Source organism: Cyprinodon tularosa, unplaced genomic scaffold (genome assembly GCF_016077235.1).
Source record: "Cyprinodon tularosa strain WSP-4 unplaced genomic scaffold, ASM1607723v1 ctg23, whole genome shotgun sequence".
In the NCBI taxonomy this organism is placed as follows: domain Eukaryota; kingdom Metazoa; phylum Chordata; class Actinopteri; order Cyprinodontiformes; family Cyprinodontidae; genus Cyprinodon; species Cyprinodon tularosa.
The window spans coordinates 837,083-858,780 of record NW_024038861.1 but is presented as its reverse complement, the minus strand read 5'-3'; the positions used below and the strand labels follow the sequence as shown (position 1 = coordinate 858,780).

Sequence of the window (21,698 nt, the reverse complement as noted above, 5' to 3'; positions counted from 1 at the left end):
ACAAGGGGCTAGAGACAGAGCCATGGAGATTGGAGGATTCTGAAAACGCAATTGTTGACAATATGGTCAATATTCCAAAGAGCAATGGCAATGCGTGGAGCTTCAACGGTTCAAAGCTTAACACCTATTATTTTAGTAGAAGATGATATTTAAGTTATTCTACTCATCTTTGATGATGCAAACAAAAAGTAAACACCCATAAATGGTACATATGAGTCAATTGAATATGATTAAAACCGGCTGTATAGTAAAAAGAAAAAGACATTTCACACGGGTAAAAACAGAACTATAATATGAAGTACAACTTCTCAATCAGTGAGGGTTTTTTTTTTTGTAATGGTTATGTATTTTGGTGAAATAATTACAAAAATATCGGATCTGCCTGTATTTTGAATGAGCTGCTGAGCACTTTCACTGAACCAATAGACACCATAGCAACCTACAGTAACATGATTGGTGCAACTGTCCTATCTCTATGGCTCTTCGATTAGCACAATGCTTTGAATGTAAATGTTTCAGAACAACAGGGTTGATTAGAAAGAAACTCTTCTTTCTTTTAAACATGAAAGTACAAACAAAATAAGGAAATTTATTCTATTAATCTGTAGGACTTTATTTAGTTGCGGGATAATACTTATATATTTTTATGTGGGTTTTTTTTTGTCTTTTGGAAATTTGTCTAGGGATAATGATTCAAATGTTATAAAATGAAATGGTTACAAATATGTAGTTTGTACCCAATATTTTGTTTAAATGAAAGATAAATCTCAGTCGGCGAGTCTAGATTGTTTTAGAACTCAGAACTTGATGTCCTGAGATCCTACAAAGACAATGCCAAATTATTTCTTATGCATTGGTAACATATTATTACACAAATCTGTCCATGTGGACATGAAATCCATGTGAGATGCAGTTACGTTTAAACCTAAATGACACCAATCTAACAGTGCACAGGTAGAAGAGCATGTTTTGTTGACAGGTAAGCAGCTGTATATAACAAAGGATGCCCCAGGAGGAGTGGAGAATAAATAAAAAAGCTGAATGCCAGGACGGAGTATATGCAGCTTACACTGACATGAGCTTTGCACTCAACAAGCACATTGTGTAGCTGAAGAGAAAAGCTGCCTTTGTTAGCTCAGGGACTGTGAAATGAAATCGAATAATGTGGACAGCAGGAGCAGAGGCTCGGCTGCGGGTGTATCTCTCCACTGTCAACACACATCAATAAGCGAACTAATAAAACACCCCATGGTCAAAACATTATTTCAGCCGCTGTTCTTCTTTCAGACCCGCTGTAACTCTTGCAGCTAAATCCTCATTCCCCTTCTCTCTCAGATCCCTGCTTCACATGTGGATGTGGTTCCCTTCATGCATCCACTCTTATTTTCAAGAGCAGGTGAGCTTACTACCTGACATTGTCATTTTTTTCACCAGGTGACTACTTCCTTTCTGTTTCTCATTTATCCCTGTAAATCCCATTGGACACATATCTAAGCACACATAGATCCATTAGAACACAAAGAGCGATACAATGAAACCTTTTAATCCATAAATGTGCTCTTGCTTCTCTCTTTTTTTTTTTCTGCTGGCCTTTCAGTTATTTCCATCATATCTGTTTCTCCAAATGTGAGAAACAATTTGATTGACAATAGATGTAGCCACAGCTGACAAGGATCTGAGAGTGCTGCTGATGGATTGCTGATTTAATCACAGGTATCTGGTTGGGCATTTATCCCACTTGGCTGACCTGAAGCTTTTAAGACAGAAAGATCACTGTGAGCGTGTTTATCAGGGGATAATAGAGGTTGTAGATAATTTGTGATGATGATTTTTGTTTTACTTAAATGTTCTGTATCATGTTTTTTTTTTTTTTGCTTTCAAAAGATAACTACAGCCATGAAAAGTATTTGATTAAATATATCACATTTGCACTACAGAGTATTCACAATTATTTTTTCTGTCGTTTTCAATCTAAAATATTAGTGGATTATGTGGAGTTAAGAAACAACAGTTGAACTTTGGGGTGGCTTTCCTTCTTCAGACCCTAAAGGATTCTTTGTAATTAATTAAAGTAACATTTGCGCAAAATACCATGTAAGAGTACCTCTGGGCACTAGTTTATAACCATAAAAGCAGTTGCACTTGAGATCTTAAAAAGAAAATTCACTGCTGTGTAAAAAAATCTCTTGTCAATGAGACTGGAATCAAATGCAAAGACTCTGAACTTTATATTTCTCTACCTCTTGATAGTTAAAACCAGTAAATGCAACAGTTTTAAATAACCAATAACTTCAGAAAGGTACTTTCATTAACTACAGAAAACTTGGCTTTCAGGACTTGTCTATCATCGAAAAAGATGAGCCATAACTTCTATAAATTATAAAAATGTAGTCAAGGAAGAAACCCAACAAATAACAAAATCAACTATTAACTGTTAGTATACTGTCTTGAATAAAGAGTTTAAGACCAGCACACAGTCACTATTATTCTTAGCCTTCAGTGTTCCTTATATACTGAATATTACAGTACACTGTTAATCATAGTTGAGCAGTGAGCAGACCTATATATCAAGTTTATGTTCAATGCCAGTCAGTGACATTTGGTCAAGTCTAAAACTAAAGAAGAAAAGAAAAAGAAATCATAAAAAGCTAATTTCTTTAGAGGCATCGATTTGTGTTAGCTTACCTGTCCTGGACATCTCCAACTCACACACCCCATATGTAAAACTTGCATGATTACAATAACAACAAGAGGATAAATTACATTATCACTCAATATTATTAATCTCTACCTCCAGGAGTCTAGCACAAATGCTTTCCAGGTAGCCCTTGTGAGCTGAAGGTTCAGAAACATATAGGTCTGAGTGCCAAATGTGTTTCCACATGGGAAGCAGACTGTTCTTACTTGATATAATTTTGTTTTGCCCTTGTTTAGCTAGAGTCTGCAGTAAAGTGTGGGTCAAAAGAAAAGACAGGAAAAGAAGCATGCACATGCTCACCCACTCGCACTCAGGCACAGGTGTTCATACACTATATTGCCAAAAGTATTTGCTCACCCATCCAAATTATTGGAATCAGGTGTTCCAATCACTTCCATGGCCACAGGTGTATAAATTCAAGCACCTAGGCATGCAGACTGTTTTTACAAACATTTGTGAAAGAATGGGTCGCTCTCAGGAGCTCAGTGAATTCCAGCGTGGAACTGTGATAGGATGCCACCTGTGCAACAAATCCAGTCGTGAAATTTCCTCGCTCCTAAATATTCCACAGTCAACTGTCAGCTGTATTATAAGAAAATGGAAGTGTTTGGGAACGACAGCAACTCAGCCACGAAGTGGTAGGCCACGTAAACTGACGGAGCGGGGTCAGCGGATGCTGACGCGCATAGTGCGAAGAGGTCGCCAACTTTCTGCAGAGTCAATCACTACAGACCTCCAAACTTCATGTGGCCTTCAGATTAGCTCAAGAACAGTGCGCAGAGAGCTTCATGGAATGGGTTTCCATGGGCGAGCAGCTGCATCCAAGCCATACATCACCAAGTGCAATGCAAAGCGTCGGATGCGGTGGTGTAAAGCACGCCGCCACTGGACTCTAGAGCAGTGGAGACGCGTTCTCTGGAGTGACGAATCGCGCTTCTCCATCTGGCAATCTGATGGACGGGTCTGGGTTTGGCGGTTGCCAGGAGAACGGTACTTGTCTGACTGCATTGTGCCAAGTGTAAAGTTTGGTGGAGGGGGGATTATGGTGTGGGGTTGTTTTTCAGGAGCTGGGCTTGGCCCCTTAGTTCCAGTGAAAGGAACTCTGAATGCTTCAGCATACCAAGACATTTTGGACAATTCCATGCTCCCAACTTTGTGGGAACAGTTTGGAGCTGGCCCCTTCCTCTTCCAACATGACTGTGCACCAGTGCACAAAGCAAGGTCCATAAAGACATGGATGACAGAGTCTGGTGTGGATGAACTTGACTGGCCTGCACAGAGTCCTGACCTCAACCCGATAGAACACCTTTGGGATGAATTAGAGCGGAGACTGAGAGCCAGGCCTTCTCGTCCAACATCAGTGTGCGACCTCACAAATGCGCTTCTGGAAGAATGGTCAAAAATTCCCATAAACACACTCCTAAACCTTGTGGACAGCCTTCCCAGAAGAGTTGAAGCTGTTCTAGCTGCAAAGGGTGGACCGACGTCATATTGAACCCTATGGATTAGGAACGGGATGTCACTTAAGCTCATATGTGAGTCAAGGCAGGTGAGCAAATACTTTTGGCAATATAGTGTATCTCATCAAACATATCATTACTCACTTGACCAGACAGCGAGATAATACCACGTTGCCGTTCCATCAACTAGGGATGAGGCTGACAACAATACACCCAGGCTGCTTTTTGCCATGTAACATGTCATTATGCCAAGTCTGGCTTGTCTTTCCCACAGACATCAGCTCCAGCTTTTTTTCTCTAATTAGCAAACATATAAGGTCCTTTCAACTCTTTTTTTTTTTCAAAACCAATTGAAAATTAGAGCACACTAGCCACAGCGAGGAAGCTTCCTAATTACTTTCTCACAAATAGATTTCATCTGATGGGTCAAAGAGGTGAGTAATACTGAAAGAGAAGGCATAATCATGCTCCAGAAATGAACAGATGGGCAGCCAGGACATAAGTAAGACAACTTTGTACAAAGTATGAAAAAAATACTGAACTACATGCAGCAACACACATTTCCACATTATGTCATGTATGAAACATTAGAACACGTCATTCATATATGATAGATCACAAAAAATGTTTTGCTTCCGCTTCAGATTTTTTAAGATAAAGGAAAATGATACATGGTGTAGTTTGCATAGGCTTTCAGCTATTCTTAACTGTGATATACCTGAATAAGCAGTAAAAATCTTCTGCATCCTTAGACTTAGACCGACCTTATTGGTCATTTTGTACACACAAGTGTAAAAAAAGCACAAGAGAGTGTTAGTGCAGATCCTTCTTCAATTGTGCTTATAGACTTTATATCCTTTGCTGCTACATCCATGCGGCTATTTTTTTCTTCTTCTCATTTTTTCAATGAATTGTGTTTTTATTTGTTTCTAATATACATCCAGATATGTCTATTTGGGGAGTTTTCTAGTCAGTTGTCCATGTTAATTTAATTTATTGTGATTATGGCAATTTGGCACCCACACAGTATATATCTTCTGTGTTGTGGGTTTTTCTTTGCCATTCAGTCTATTCTTATCTTTGATTCATGCTTTTTAATTGAATTTCCTTTTTTTTGTTTGCATCTAGCATGCCTCAACTTCCCCCCTGTAGAACAATAAGGATATTTCTCCTCTTTTTTTCCAAGTTCACTGAAACCAATCACCAGTGACTTCATTAGAAAATAGGATCCACCTGTGTGTAATGTTATAGCCAAAATGAGCAAACCAAAAGAAAACACAGAAACATTGAATTGATGCTCAACGTACAAATGCATAGTGTTCGTGTGATTTATAGGGAATAAAAATATTTACTTGGATAAAAAGAAAAAAAAAAAAAAAGAAAAAGAATTAATCAGTTTTAAAAACCAAGACTTCAACCAAAGTATTAATAAGATCTCACTAGCACTACCTACTCTGGATATCTTACTCTTCAAAACGACACTTGAATGCAACTCATTAGATTTTCTTCATGATAAACAAAAATTGGTTCAATATTGTGGGACTTAAATGAGACAATTTTCAATTCAAATCGGAAAAGATCTGTTAATACACTTTTGACTGATTGACTGACTGATTGATTTATAAAGGGGAAAGCATAACCTTTATAAGGCTCTATGTGCACAGCACTCAAATACACACAGGCTCCAACCTTAGACTACATTTGAAATCCAATTACAGATCTCAGCGCACATAAAAAGGTCACAACCATGAATATTCATATCAGTAAAACTAACAAATGTGTCACCACCCAAGTCACACACTCACAAGCCAACTCTTAGGCTACATCCCACGACATGCCCAGAAAATAAACTTGATCTATGCTCCAGCAACCATCTCTCTTTGATGCTCAATTAATTATTATAATTATTTCTGAAATAGTCCTAATCTGACCCTACTGAATACTTTTGGATTATGTTAGAAAGCTGAATTATTTTACTGGTTGACACTGTACACACACAACAACATGATGTCACAATTTCTACAGCCTGACATTCATTTTTAATCATGTCATTAATCATACGATTCTGATTCTAGGAGCACAAAATGTGTGAATTATCTCTATTTGAAACTTCATGTACAATTTCAGCCTTGATTAAACAAGAGTAAATCTACCATAGCCTCAAACTCCTTGAGTCAGGTTCTTTTATTCTATATAGAATAAATGCATAGTTTAAAGCTGAAAATAAGTGACATGATAGGTATATTTAAACATCTGAAAAAAAAACTGCAAATGTCATTGGTGTTTGTCTTTAAATATCACCACCCTTATCTCAATGTGCGTTTAACGATTAAACCCACAATCTGTGCATTAATACTGAAGGAAATATTAAGTTGTGTTATCAGTGACCCATATGGACAAATTTGATTGAAATACCTAAATACCTGATCAGACTGAAAAAAAAAACATAATTTGCAAATGTTATCCGAATGTACATTGGTGTAAAAGTATGAATGTAACATTTCAATACTTCATGTTTCCGTGACTACTAATCAAGCTCTTTAGACACCCATCACTAACCTTTGTAACAGCTAGTATGATTAAAGATCACTTTGTGGCTGCCAGTTAGCATCCAGCATAGTGCCACGAATCTGCAATCAATAAAGTCCAAGGTGTCGATTAACTGTCAGATAACTGCCTGAGGCTCGAAAACATTGCACAAAGAGATTCATTGAAAGAAAGATGAAAGTAAAAAAACAGATAATTTAAGTTTATTAGCATCAAAATGTTAACCATTCAGTATTCTGTAAGATGCATCTATTTATGCTCGTAATGTAAAAGTTATACAGAAATTTTGACGCAATGAAATCATCTGGCTTCATTTTCTGATTCATTTAAATGGATCTAATCATTTATAATTCATTTAAGTTAATTATTTCCTGAATATTCCCAAATCAAATTATGCTAAAGTGAAGCTTTCTTGCATCTGTGATGGTGATACAAATTAAAACAGCAACACAGCTTCTTTGATTTCTGGTTAAAGGCTAGGCCTCAGTAAATAACAGAAGTTATGGATTTAGTGAAATGTTATCAGTTAGACATATTTAGATCATCTGAATGGTATCTGGAAAGTTAGGAAGCCCTATGTAGAATGATTAAATTATTAAAAAAAATAAAATAAAGTTGCTGTTTTCTAATCCTTCAGGGCAAAAACCAAGGCTAAAATAATGAATATCTCTATGTGCACTGACTACGACAAATAGTTAGCCTTGAAGACTTGAATCTAGTTTAAGAACAGAAAAAAGCTTGGCCATTATCAGTGCGATACACCAAACTTCACTTTGACTTCTCTGATGATTAAATATTTCCATGTTCACGACAGAAGCAGCATCTTCTAAATCCTCTCTGACCCTGTTCTGGAGGACGACTATGATTCAAACTCTTTCACCAACATCAACATTATTCAGTGTGTAAAAGCAACTGCCTGGCCAGCTCATCACTGTGGCTCGTTGGACTGTCGTCAGCACTCCATCCCGTGGTCGCCTGACAGTATCCCCTCCGTCCGATCAATAGGCACTGGCGGCCAGCCTTGCTCCCCTCTTTTACTCTCCCCCCCTTTCCCTGGCAGCCACAGTAGAAAGACTGCTCTGTTCTGCAGGCGCAGCATAGTGATTAGGCATTAGGCCTGCGCTGCTGTGTGAATTAGCCTAATCTGTGTCCGTGATGAAGGACGAGGCTTTTCATGCCCACTGGAGACATTTACGGGACATAAAAGAAGCTAATCTTTAGGAAATTTGGAGAACGGGTGAAGAAGGAGAGAGGTTGCACAAGAATAGTTGAGATAGTTCCCACATTGATAACTCCTTTGCAATGCTCTTTATCTGTTAACAATAAAAAAAATCTGAAGTTTCTTGAAGATATGTTGCTTGGAAAGTATTAAATTAACCATTAAAGTACTTGAAAAGTGCTGTTTTTAAGCAGGATGAGTATCTGTGTCCCCTTATACCATCACCAGAGGTCAGTTTGAGGAGAGTCACATGTAATTGCAGTCTCCTTGTCTAGCATTTGCTTACCTTGCAGGTGGAAAGTTGCTTTACCTGCAGATCTTGGCCCAAAGTTTATAGTAACAGGAGAGAGAAAAAAGTGAGGGGGTGGGGGGGCTGATCCTACAGAGCATGCACTTCAGCAGCACAGATTTTGCTCCTCTCATATCTGTGCATCAGCTGTCAATCACTCTCTACCCCAGGATGTGACAAGCATCAGTCTGAACATGGACCTACGCCATGCCCTCACAGCAGCTGAACCCCCCCTCCCCCACATCATCTTTAAGATATATTGTGTGCCCTTGACAAACTGCCAGAACTCAGTCTCTGCTCCTGGAGATGTCTATTGATCAAAGCATCAAGCAAATTGGTTAAAGGTACAGATTCTTCGCTCTATACTTTAAATTTCAGCAAAAACTTTTTCTGCCATGAGGATTTCCAGTTGTGCAATTGTCTTAATGAATTAAATGGAAGAGGATAAATGTGCTGATCTTTTTTGTTTACATTGTGTTGCACTTTTTACCACAACCAGCTGTAGATTTAGGTCAGCAGTCATGAGAATCTTGTCTCTTGGACAATCTGAGCACATTTGGAAGCATTTCACCGAAAGATGCTTCACAGCAAAGCTGCAGCAAAAACAATGATAAGAATAAAAACAATGAGCACCATGCACACATAAACAGTCTCTAAACTGTGTCCAGCAAATAATCCCAAATTTCCAGTGCATTTCCTGGCTGCATAGAAGAACCAAAGAGCAGACTTTAAAGACACGCGTTTGGTGAGCTGACAGCTTCTTTCTAGTTAATCTCATTCAGGATACAACTGGAAGATGAGAGCAACGACTTACCCAAATGAGATTTTGGCCGCTTTCAATCTTCTCCTCGCTCCCCTGCTGCCTCTGATCCGCCCCTCTTCCAAGTCAATCCGCAGTGAGCTTAGATCAGATCAAAAAGGAAAGGTGCGCCTCTTCGCTGCGCCCTGCGTCCAGAGTTGCCGTGTGGATGGAAGGAGGACCATTTGCCGGGATGCTGTGTGCGGGTTAGTGGGGGTGCAAGGATAAAGGCATCCGCAGGGAGGATGAGGGAGGGGGGGTGCGGAGGACGCAGGTGAGAAAAGAAAAAACAAATGAGGCTTTGAGTAAAAGCGGGGAAAGAAAGAAGACGGATAGGCAGGGGCGCAGCAAAGCACTGCAGCGACACGGAGAAGCGGCACCGGAGAGGGTGCAGACAGAGGCGCTCCGTCTCACCCTCGACTGTCACTCGCGCACATGCGCGCGCGCAGCATCGATTTAATAGAAGGACGCAGAGCGACATCTTCAGGTTGGAAGTAAGAAGAATAGGGAGACGCCTAACGCTCATTACGCCCTCTGAAATCCCTTTATGTGTGAATCGTGAAAGCATTTTTTTAATAAAACAAACAAACAGGCAAACCAAATACTGTTTCTTTGCTTCAGAGTAAAACACAAGTAGCCTATCTATATGTGTCTTATTAGTAATCCTAATAATAATTTTCTTTTTGACTGACTCAAATATTCCTGATCCAAGATTAAAACTTAAACAAATTTTAAAATCTTTTGTTAAATGCTGATTAAAACAGATGGATCCCATGATAGGATTTTTGAGGGGGATCCTCTACACAAAATACTACATCACAATTGCATCCAGACCAGCCCCCAGTTTTGGCATCCTCTCATTTCCCAACCCCCCTCCTACACACTCCATGGCAACCAGATCCCAGGTGGGGTTGTAACTATGATAATATCTCCTGACCCACTCCATCATCTCTCTACAGCCCCAGTCCACCTCTGGATTTCTGGACTTCTCTGTAATTCACACCTCCACCTTCCATCTCAAGGCCAGCATTTGCTGAGCGTTTCAGTTATGTGTGGCTATATCATGTCAATGCTGCTGACTCAGATGGGTTAAGGGTGGACTTTTTTTTCCCATTCGTCCTTCCCTTTTGTTTTCCTTTTGCTTGAGTCAGTGGCGGATCTAGGGGGCGGCTACTTGGGCTGCAGCCCCGGATGTTTCCCCCAGAGCCCCGGATCTCGCTTCTGAGCTGATCTGAGTAAAATGTGCAGTACTGGAATTCACCAGATGGTGGCAGCATGCACAGCAAAGCAGCCTGTAGCATTCCCGTGCAGAAGAAGAAGTTCTCACCAATGGCTGTTGCTAAACAGACTGATGTTCCATGGATGTGAAACTCTGACTGTCCAACATTAGAGGTGCTTAAACCTGGATGGGAAAAGGAAAAGAAACAATTAAAGAGCTTTGGATGGGTAATAAACACTAAAGTTAATGAAATTAATTTAAATCAGTTAGATATATGTCAGACAGTTCCAATAACAGCAATTCCACCTTGGATACTTCCTGATGCTAAAGTTGATCTCTCATTATTAGAAAAGAAGGAAAAAGATAAATATCATATTATGAATAAATATATAGTACAAGAACACTTAAATGACTATTATAATTATATACAAATATATACAGATGCATCAAAAAATACTGCTAATAGGGTAGGGATAGCATTTATTATACCACAGTTTCATATTAATGTTGGAAAAAGGATTAGTGATGGAGTTTCAGTATATACCGGTGAAATGCTAGCTTTGCTTTTAGCAGTTCAATGGGTGGAAGAGGTAAGACCATTAAAATCTATCATTTGCTCAGATTCCAGTTCGTCATTAGTCAGTTTGCAAAATAATCAGTCAGTCAGTAGACCAGATATATTACTTGAAATACAACAAACACTTTACAGAATAAATATGATGGGGCTAGTGGTAAATTTTGTTTGGGTTCCGGCACATAACGAGATAAAAGGAAATGAAAGGGCAGACAGGATGGCTAAGGAGAGTACCAATAAGTCAAGGGTAGACATTAATGTTAGTTTTGGTATAACAGAAATAAAGGGTATAATTAAACAAAAAGCAAAAGAGAGGTGGCAAAAGTTATGGAATGAAGAAAAGAAAGGAAGGTGGCTTTATAAAATACAAAAGAGAATTGGACCAATGAGAAGATCAGAAAGGAACAGGAGAGAAGAGATTATTATTTCTCGACTTAGAATAGGACACACTGGATTGAATAGATCGTTATTTTTGATAGGGAAACATCAGACAGGGAAATGTGACTGTGGGGAAGATGAGACTGTGGAACATGTCATTTTAAATTGTAGTAAATATTCGATACAGAGAAACAGGTTAATAAGGAAACTTAGTGACATGAAAATGAAACTTGACATTGTCGATTTATTGCAGAAGGAATCAGGAAGCAGAGGATATCGGGTTATATTTGAATTTTTGAAACAGATTAGGTTGTATAATAGGGTATAGTTTTATTTTTTTTTTATTTATTTTTTTTTTATTTTTTCTGCCATGTAGTCCACACTCCATACCAGTTGGTGGCGGTAATGCTCACCTAACGTTTTTTGCCAACCGCCAATAAAAATCATTAAGAAGAAGAAGAAGAAGAAACTCTGACTGACTTCCAGACGTTGTTTGTCCCGGTGTTCTATGGAATTCTGTTCCCCTTGTGTCGGGAGCGCATTGAAGCCAGAGAGGCGGACATGGCGGATGGGACCATTTTCACGACGGGTCTGATCGATTTCTCGCTAAAATCAGCTATAATTATGTCACGGTTGTAAGATCCAGTTGTTGTTTACAAAATTGTAAAATAAATAAATAGACGAGGACATTTTAAGCTATTTTGTGTTATTTTAAACGCCAAGAAAATCGTCTTTTTCCAACTTTTGTAACTTAAACCTGACAGAAATAAAAGTCAGTCACCAAACACAGTTTTCTAACAAGTAGTGAGTATTTATCATTTTTCATTGCTGATATCAGAGGACGGAAACCGGCTGATAGCAGGACACAAATATTAAGAGCTCCTGAAAAGATGAGAGTTTAGACTTTCTGATTTATCCCCTTCTAATGTAAAATATGACAGATTACTGGATTAAGGACATTCCTAGTATACTACATGATATCACACAAACAATTTTTGAGAATCTGGAAACAGATGCTTTTTACTTCCCAAAGATACGGGAGGAGGAGAGACTTGATGTTTCAGCTGCCTGAAATAATCCGTTCCTCCTCCATAACATGGGAAGAAATTAATTTACCTGCAGGACTTCAACTGTGTTTATTCATTTATTCATATTCCTCTGGATTTGGTGACATTTGATAATTATTTGCCAAAGTTATGAGAGGGGATTCGTATATTTTAGCCACCTGATATAATCAATCCCCCCTTTGATGATCTTTATGAAATATATTTTCTGTTTAAATGTTTATCTAACAATTCACATATATTCCAAAAAAAAAGTTCAAACCAAAACCACTGGACTTTGTTTTCCAAGTTTGAAGATGTTTCTCAATTCAAAATGTCTGGAGCAATGCTACTGCAGACATTTGGAATTGAGAATTAAAGTACATTAAGTAAAGATAATCAAACCAACAACTATTTTGGATTTTAAAACATAAAATAATAAATGTTTTAAACATATATGAAAAATAAATGACAGTTTCAAAGGATTTGTCTATTTTTTTCCCATGTTATGGGGAAACAGATCAGGTGGCTAAAATATATTATTTCCCTCTGATAACTTTGGCAAATAATGATCAAATGTGACCAAATCCACAGAGTTAGTTGTTGATGAAGAGAGGAATAAACACAGTTAAAGACTTGCAGGTGAATTCATTTATTCCCATGTAATGGAGGGGGAATTGTTATGTGTGATAGCATGTAGTATAGTAGAAATTTCTTTAATCCAGTAATCTGTCATATTTTACATTAGAACGGGATTTAGAAGAAAGTCTACTCTCTCATCTTCACCCTCGGGGCTAAGCCCCTGATCTCCTAGAATCCTAGATCCTCCCCTGGCTTGAGTGTTTTTTTCATATTTCTTTTTTTTATCAAAACATTCTCAAAAAATAACTGCATGATTTTCAACCTCCAACATCATATTAATGTGTCAATCCAGACCGATAAATAGCCTATTATTGGTATGAGATTCCTGCGCCATTCAACATTTCTTGAATTTAGTTTTCAATACAGGCTGTCTGTGCCAGCAAGCAATTCAGAAAATGAAACGGAATGTCTTCTGGCTTGTTCTAAAAGTAGAACACCAACTTAAATTTGGTCAGCTAAGAGTGTCTTACGCAGTGTTGGGATCTGGAGATCTGCCACCTGTCTCCAGCAGAGAGCGCTGTGGGCTTCCTGAGCTGGAGTCCTCACCACACCTGAGGATCATCAGCTCATCAGAAGTCCACCCTTCATAAGCAGCAGTCAGACCTTCCTTCGACGCCGCAGTGTTGACCAAATTTAGTTAGCGAACCTGAGCCTCTAAGAATCTAGGAATACTTGTAGACTCTAGAGAGAAACAAGCATTTCTAATCTGTCTCTGTCTTCTTTGATCACAGGAAACCCCTCCGACGTCTGAAGCTCTGGATAAGATTAATCTGAGAACCTGCCTGCCTGCCCAAGTAAGCCAAACCTGAAGATCTCAATCTGGATTCCTCCATTAGCTTTCAGAGGAAGAGCTTGGACACAAACCCAAGATTGAAAACTCTCCAGCTCGAAGCGAGACGCTGCTGCTGCTTAACTCTCTGCCTCTCCAACCATCTCCGGACCCAACCGGTTCCCTCTCTCATTGGATCTGTCAGAACCTCTTCAGGTACATTAAAGAATTCAACTCTGTCATCAAATCATCAAGCCACAAAGCTAATCAAACTCTCATCTCTCCAGATAAGAATTAAGACCAGTCCCGGACCTGCACCTGAACCTGTCTTTATATTCTCTGTGTGTTTCTCAATAAACATTGTTCAAACTTTTACTCAGTCTCTAGTAGTGTTCTGCGTATGGGTCAAGTCCTTAGCCCATCATGACAGAACACTGCGGCCAAACACAAGACCCAGCAGAGCACCTCCGAAGGCGACTTGGGGAACAGGATGCCCAAATCCAGGGACAAGCTCAAACCCTTCGTGAGTTGAATGCTTATGTTGAACATCAAAATCAGACTTTACAAAGATACGCTAGCTATGTGAGAACCGCTAACACCGCACCAGCAGTGCTTCCTGTTTCTGAACAACGTCCGCCTCAAAGGTCAGAGACGATGACGTCATTTCCTGAACTCCGTCCGAGTTTACCTGAAAGATTTTCAGGTATCCAGTCTAAATGTAAGGGATTTTTGTTTCAGTGTTGTTTACTGTTTGAGAATTCACCTACCAGTTTTCCTAACGACAAAAATAAGATTTCTTTTATTCTCTCTCAATTCTCAGGACGAGCTCTTGAATGGGAGGAGGCCAGATTTTCATCTGAAAATAGTTTTTCATGCACTTTTTCTGAATTTTTGACTGAATTTTCCCAAATTTTTAACCAGGATTCAGATCAAACCATAGATTCATGAGCTTTGCTTAGTCTGAAGCAAGGAAATCAGACAGTAGCAGAGTTCTCCATCAACTTCCGGGTTAAAGCCGCTGCTTCCGGTTGGAACGAATGCGCACTTAAAAGTGCCTTTTTTCAGGCTCTAAACGATAACATCAAGGACGAACTAGCCACAATTGACGAGCCAACTAGTTTGGAGGATCTGATCCGGCTAACTATAAGATTGGATAACAGACTCCGAATTAGAAATAACTCTAGGCAAAGAGACCTAGGATTGTCTGCTTCCACTCCTGCATCTAACCACACTCCTGTTTCTGTTAGACCCCCAGAGTCCAGTTCCAGACCAAGGATTAAGAATCAGTCACCCCCAGCTCCTGCTAAAATCACTCAATTTTCCTCCTCATCTGCAGAAGGGGCGGAATTTGAACCCATGCAGATTGGACATACAAGACTGTCACCTGAAGAGAGACAACGGAGATTCAAGGGAAATCTTTGTCTGTACTGTGGTGAGCCTGGACACTTTATTGCTTCCTGCCCGGCTAAATCAAAAGCCAGGGTCCGTCAGAGGATGTGAGAAGTCTGACGGACCATCTAAAGACTGATAAATTTCCTCGTTTACTGTTACCTGCAACCCTGTTTGTTTCCAACCAGACTCTAACTTTATCTGCCTTCATTGATTCTGGGTGCGAGAAGAACCTCATAAACTCGAATCTGGTCCAGCAACTGAGGATTGAAACTGTTCCTTTGGAAAGACCCCTCAGAGTTGCTGCTATTGATGGAAAAAGATTACACCAAGTAACTCATCAGACCCAGCCATTAGAGCTTCTCATTTCTGGAAACCATCGTGAGACTCTAACCTTTTTTGTTTTTCCCTCAGCGTGTTCCTCCCTGGTGCTCGGATTTGAGTGGTTGGAACGTCACAATCCCCACATCAACTGGGTTGAACGCAGGGGCGTCTCTAGGTTTAAGACACAAGGGTGGCTCAGCCCCTAGAAGATAATGCGCGCGCACAGCGCGCGCCGAATTTTTTCAGTGCACCTGCTAAGGCGTTGTCTAAGACAAGGGTGTAACTTTGTGTTGAAAGTTGGTGGGGACGGCTCATAAGGAAAGGGAGCTACCTGCGCGACGCCTTTTTTTTTTTGTTGGAAAGGATAAAGCCAAAAAAATGCGAATAACATTTATCAATTTAATGCTTACAGTTGAAAACATAACTGTTACAATATTCACTTATATATTTTGTGCAAAAAATATCACATAAATCTAAACAGACAGTACAAATCAAATAAATATATCAATTTTGTAGAACATTTATTGACAGTCAATTTTGGGTCACTTTTTAAAATTAATTTACTTTTAAACCAGGACTCGGACAAGATCTTATGGGACCTTAAGCAGAATATGATTTAGCAACTCCGTCTTTCTGTCAAGAACATCCACCAGCAGGGTATCCAGGGGGGGATTTACCATTAGGCAATACTAGGCAGTTGCCCAGGGCCCCAAGTTCTGGGGGCCCCATAAAACTCTGTTTCCATGTATGGTTAATACAACTAATCCTTATTTGTGCACATTAATTATGTTTTTGATAAAAATCCTTTGGCTAAAATGCCATCAGAACGCTGATAAATAGAGAGAAAAAAGGGACAAGAAGAGAGGGACAAAACCTAGAACAGATAATGGATGTCTATTCTATTAACATTTCTCTATCTGTAGAATGGGTCTGTTTTATGGGTTTTCTTCTCAGGGGGCCCCCTGCCTGTCTTTGCCTAGGGCCCCAAATTTCCTAAATCCGCCCCTGAGGGTATCAATACTGATTTGATAGAATCTGGGAGAGTGGACTATGTTCAACCATCCATTTTCTTTAACCTTATCCCTCAGTGGGATCAGGAGGTGCTGGTGCATATCTCTAGCCACGTTCTGGGTGAGAGGTGGGATCACCCTGGACAGGTCACCAGTCTGTCGCAGTATGTTCAACCAGCTTAAAAGTAATCGGTAATCAGATTTATTATTTGCACTTTTACTAAGTGAACTTTCTAACTCCCTTAAATCTGAAATGCCAATGCCAAAATTGTTTAAATCTTTTATCTTTGGACCCCCTGCAGAGTGACGTCACACCTGCAAGATCCTATCCTTACCTTCCTGCTAGATTGCAAAAAGCAGCTTGCTCATGAGTTGTTAACATAACACGCTAAATCTTAAATGTACGTGTACATATAAAAGAAAAAGGGGCGCAGTGCTTGCAACTGAATGGCAACACTATCAAAGTCAGGAAAAAGTTTTAAGTAAAGCCGGGATTAAAACAGTAGCTACAAGAAGCTTCAAATAAAAGGTGTTCTTTATGTTCAACCTAAACACCAACTCCGATAGACCATCAGTAGAGCAGGTGTTTAAATTAATCAATCACTGCTGCGAAAGCTTATAGCAGTGAAAGCTAATATACCACAGCCATCACTTAATAAACGCAAAATAAACAACCCTCTAAAAACGGAAAACTGTAATGGACTGAAAGTCCTGTTTTTTATGTGGGAAATTATTTGCGTGTGTTTTAGTATAATTCTGATATATTGGCGCTGTTGTCTGTTTCTATGGCAACGATACTGATTGTAGTGTAGCTTAGAGACCTGCATGGGTCGAGTTTTACCAACCCGCACCCGCCCGAACCCGTTAGGATGACTACCGAACCCGACCCGTCACCCGCGGATATCTTCAATTCAAATGTTATGGGGAGAGGGCGGAGGGGGGTGATGGGGAGAAAGCGAGAGGCAACAGATTCTTTTTTCTGAGTTTTTTTGTCGGGGTTTGTGGACGGTGAGCAGCGGGGAGAACTTTTTTTATTTTCTTTCTGAGGAGCGGCATGAATGGGGTTTTAATCAGATATACACAGCACCGAAAGCAAAATACGTGTACAAAATATTGGTGGGGACATGTCCACACCAGTCCTTAAGGAAGTTACGCCTATGATTGTTCAGATTAACTTGTCTTCTTTATGGCTTTTATTCGGTGCTTTACTGCATTTGTTTTGGGAAAATATGAGGAAAAAATAAATACTGAAAAAAAATATATATTTTTTAAAATCGCAAAATAATTATAGGGTGGCTAATGCCAAAGAAAGGGTGGCTGAAGCCACCCTTAAATAGGTCTAACGACGCTTATGGTTGAACGCCATATCGAGTCTTGGTCCACTTCCTGCCACAAGTCATGTCTTTGTTCTGCAGCTCCTGCTGTTCAGTCCCCTGGAGGTAGGGGGGAGATGGATTCTCCTGACCTTTCTTCTGTCCCTTCCGAGTATCATGATCTGGCACCAGTCTTCAGTAAGGTCAGTACGACATCTCTTCCACCCCACAGACCATATGATTGTGCAATAGACTTATTACCAGGAGCCCCTCTTCCCAGCAGCAGATTATTTAATATCTCCAAGCCTGAACGTGAAACGATGGAGAAATACATAAATGAATCTCTAGCTGCTGGTATTATCAGACCATCTTCATCTCCTCTCGGTGCTGTTTTTTTTTTTTTTTTTTCGTGGGAAAGAAAGACGGTTCCCTTGACCCTGTATTGACTACAGAGGACTTAATCAAATAACCGTAAAAAATAAGTACCCACTTCCACTACTGGCATCAGCCTTAGAACCAGTTCAAGGAGCTACGGTGTTCACCAAGCTTGATTTAAGAAACGCCTATCATCTCCTTAGGATAAGAGAAGGAGATGAATGGAAGACAGCCTTTAAGACCCCCATTGGCCAATTTGAGTATTTGGTCATGCCTTTTGGTCTTACTAACGCTCCTGCCTTTTTCCAAGCCCTGGTCAACGATGTCCTCAGAGATTTTCTAAACGTTTTTGTTTACATCGATGACATTCTGATCTATTCCAGGAACCTCTCAGATCACAAAAAACACGTCCGCCTGGTTCTTCAGAGGCTGCTCGAAAACAAGCTCTTCGTTAAGGCTGAGAAATGTGAATTTCACCAACCATCGGTTACATTTTTTGGGTTTGTGCTTGAAGGCGGCAGGTGAAGCCATCCGAAGAAAAGATAAAGGCAGTTCTGGATTGGCCTACTCCAGAAAATCGCAAGCAACTTCAAAGGTTCCTAGGGTTCGCTAATTTCTACAAACGATTCATTAGAAATTATAGCCAAACTGCTCTACCCCTCACAGCCTTGACTTCAGTTAAAAAGACCTTCCAATGGACACCTGAGGCTGACACAGCATTTAAGAAACTTAAGACTCTTTTTTCCAGTGCACCTATCCTGGTCCAGCCTGATCCCGCTAAGCAATTCATTCTTGAGGTGGATGCATCTGACTCCGGTGTTGGAGCAGTTCTTTCACAACAATCTGACTCTGATCATAAAACTCACCCCTGTGCTTTTTTTTCACGTAGACTCTCCCCGGCTGAGCAAAATTATGATGTTGGAGACAGAGAACTACTCGCCATCAAACTCGCTTTGGAGGAATGGAGGCACTGGCTCGAAGGCGCCGAACATCCAGTATTAGTGTGGACTGATCACAAGAACCTGGCATATCTCCAATCAGCCAAAAGATCCAATCCTCGTCACTCCAGATGGTCTCTGTTCTTCTCCCGTTTCAATCTCATCATCTCTTACAGACCCGGTTCCAAGAACGTGAAACCTGATTATCTCTCTCGTCTGTATTCCTCTGATCGACCTGAGACACCTGAGCCTGTTCTTCCCTCTTCGTGTACTGTTGGAGCCGTCTCCTGGGAAATCACCGATCTCATCAACTTAGCCCTGGCCTCCTAACCTGACCCAGGTAACGGTCCTCCAAATAAGACTTATGTTCCTTCTTCAGTGAGATCCCGCCTCATCCAGTGGATGCACACATCCAAATTCTCAGCTCATGCTGGCGTAAGCAGAACTGTTGCTTTGATCACACGTCATTTTTGGTGGCCGTCCCTTCACAAGGACGTGAAGGAGTACGTACTGGCCTGTTCCATCTGTGCCAGAAACAAACCCACCCACCAACCACCCTCTGGATTGCTCCGTCCTCTACCTGTTCCTACCCGTCCAGGGTCCCACATAGCTGTGGATTTTGTTACCGGTCTTCCCATATCCCGAGGTATGTCCACTATTCTCACGATTGCAAGGTCTCCCTCACTTCAGGTTACCACCCTCAAACCAATGGACAGACGGAGAGGATGAACCAGCAACTCGAGTCCACTCTCCGCTGTCTTACATCTAATAATCCTACTGACTGGAGTCAGTTTCTGACTTGGACCGAGTATGCTCATAATACTCAAAGATCTGCTGCAACCGGTCTGTCCCCTTTCCAAGTGTCTCTAGGTTACCAGCCCCCGCTCTTTCCCGCAGATGAGAGGGAGATATCAGTCAGGTCCGTTCACCACCATATCCGCCGCTGTCAACGTACCTGGAACGAAACCATCGCCGCCCTCAACCGTTCATCCGCCAACAAAAAAAGATTTGCTGACTCTAGGCGTCGCCCTGCTCCTGATTATACCATTGGACAAGAGGTATGGTTATCCACTAGAGATATTCCACTAAAGTCCATGTCCAGAAAACTCTCTCCAAGGTTTATCGGTCCGTCCAAGATTGCCCAAATAATCAACCCATCTGCTGTCCGCCTGCACCTGCCATCATCTCTGCATATCCACCCCACCTCATGTGTCTCAAATAAAACCTGTCATCACCAGTCCACTTTTTTCATTATGATATCACTTATTTATGGCGGCACAAACTTAAGATGTATTTTATTTTCTGTAGCAGTGATGTACAGGAGTTTGAAGACAACAATGTAGTCCAGAAGGTTTTATTTTTCTAAATCCCTTTATAATACATACTAATTCGTTTTACTTGGCTATAAATTTGTAATAGATTAACAGCCTAAACGTCTTTAAAGATAGATAGATAGATAGATGATAGGGTCATTACTTTTTATTTTATGTATATCTTACTAATTAAACTTACAAGTCTCCAATTCGTGCTTCATTTAGAAATGTCCACCACTAGATGGCGCCACATAGCCTAGTGATTTTTACATAGTACATGCAAATGAATCTCTAAATAAATGCACCTTTTTTCTTGTGCACAGCTGTTGATGTGAAAAAAAACACTGACAATACCCTTAGATATAAACAGACACCAACAGATTAAAGTTTTATCATTTCATAAATAGGGGTTACAAAATAACAGAAATATTAAGTCACAAGGATCTGGTCCAAAATTATCTGGTCATTTATCCTGAAGCATATCCCAAGTGAAACTAAATGTTCCTTTAGAAATATTTGATTTCATTCATGCAGAACACATTCACATACCACTTCCTCAGTTACTCACAAGTTATAGAAACAGCTTAATACAACTCAAACATGAAGGTATAACTAAGATGAAGAATGAGGAACATGTTTTTTTTTTTTTTTTTGCTTAGACGAGAGACTTGCGCAAACTTGGCAAGTCAAGTATGATTTCTACACCCTTTAATCAGATATTGGTCAAATTTGGGTTGGATGTGTGCAGAAGGAGCTGCAAAAAAAGAGGTTTGCAAACAATATCAGCAAACATAAACCAGTCGATGAGCTCTTTGCAGAGACCAGCATCATTAGACTGGGTAAAGAGGCATGCAGTACATGCATGACATTGCTTTATTCAGGAGATTCCTCAAGAGGCAGGTATGCAGGCTTCCTTCAAGTGCAATGTCGCAAGTCCACTTGAACTTTTCACCACGACATGCTCTGCATCTACAGCAGAAAGTTACAGTTTTGCTAATAAATTGAACATAAACCGTAAAGTGTATAAACCTTTAGCTCCCGAAGAGCAAAGGTATGTTTATCTTCCAAGCTAAACACATAGCAGATAACCTTTCGGTAAAATTCTTTTGTAATTGAGTATTTGTTCCAATTAAGTTTTGTCTTGTAAAAACCTACAATAAAAGTGTGAGACCTCTCATTCATAAAATATGTTGCACCACAGCTTACGGGAAATGGTCACAGAGATGTATTTTCATTTGAAAATTTGGGCAACAATGCATTCCAGTAAAGTCACGCCCTCATATCTCTCACCATCAAAGCTGCAGAAAGTCTGTCTTTCGCACACCAGGGATATAGCAAAAATCAAGAAACATTACTTCCCCTTTGGTTGCAATTTTATTGAATATTAATCAAATAAGTT

At 40.1% G+C, this 21,698-nt stretch overlaps 1 protein-coding gene across 5 annotated transcripts in view; it reads right to left on the bottom strand.

The window, feature by feature from the left end:
* Nucleotides 1–9,425, bottom strand: part of ctnnd2a (catenin (cadherin-associated protein), delta 2a) — a 300,110-nt gene extending 290,685 nt beyond the window's left edge. For 2 of the 5 annotated variants that reach the window (XM_038286751.1, XM_038286752.1), the window contains exon 1: nt 9,028–9,424. The gene's annotated coding sequence lies outside the window, so the exon portion shown is untranslated. Of the gene's footprint in view, nt 1–9,027 lie in introns of all 5 variants that reach the window. The other 3 variants (XM_038286753.1, XM_038286755.1, XM_038286754.1) reach the window with 2 other exon arrangements.
* Nucleotides 9,426–21,698: the final 12,273 nt, after the last annotated feature.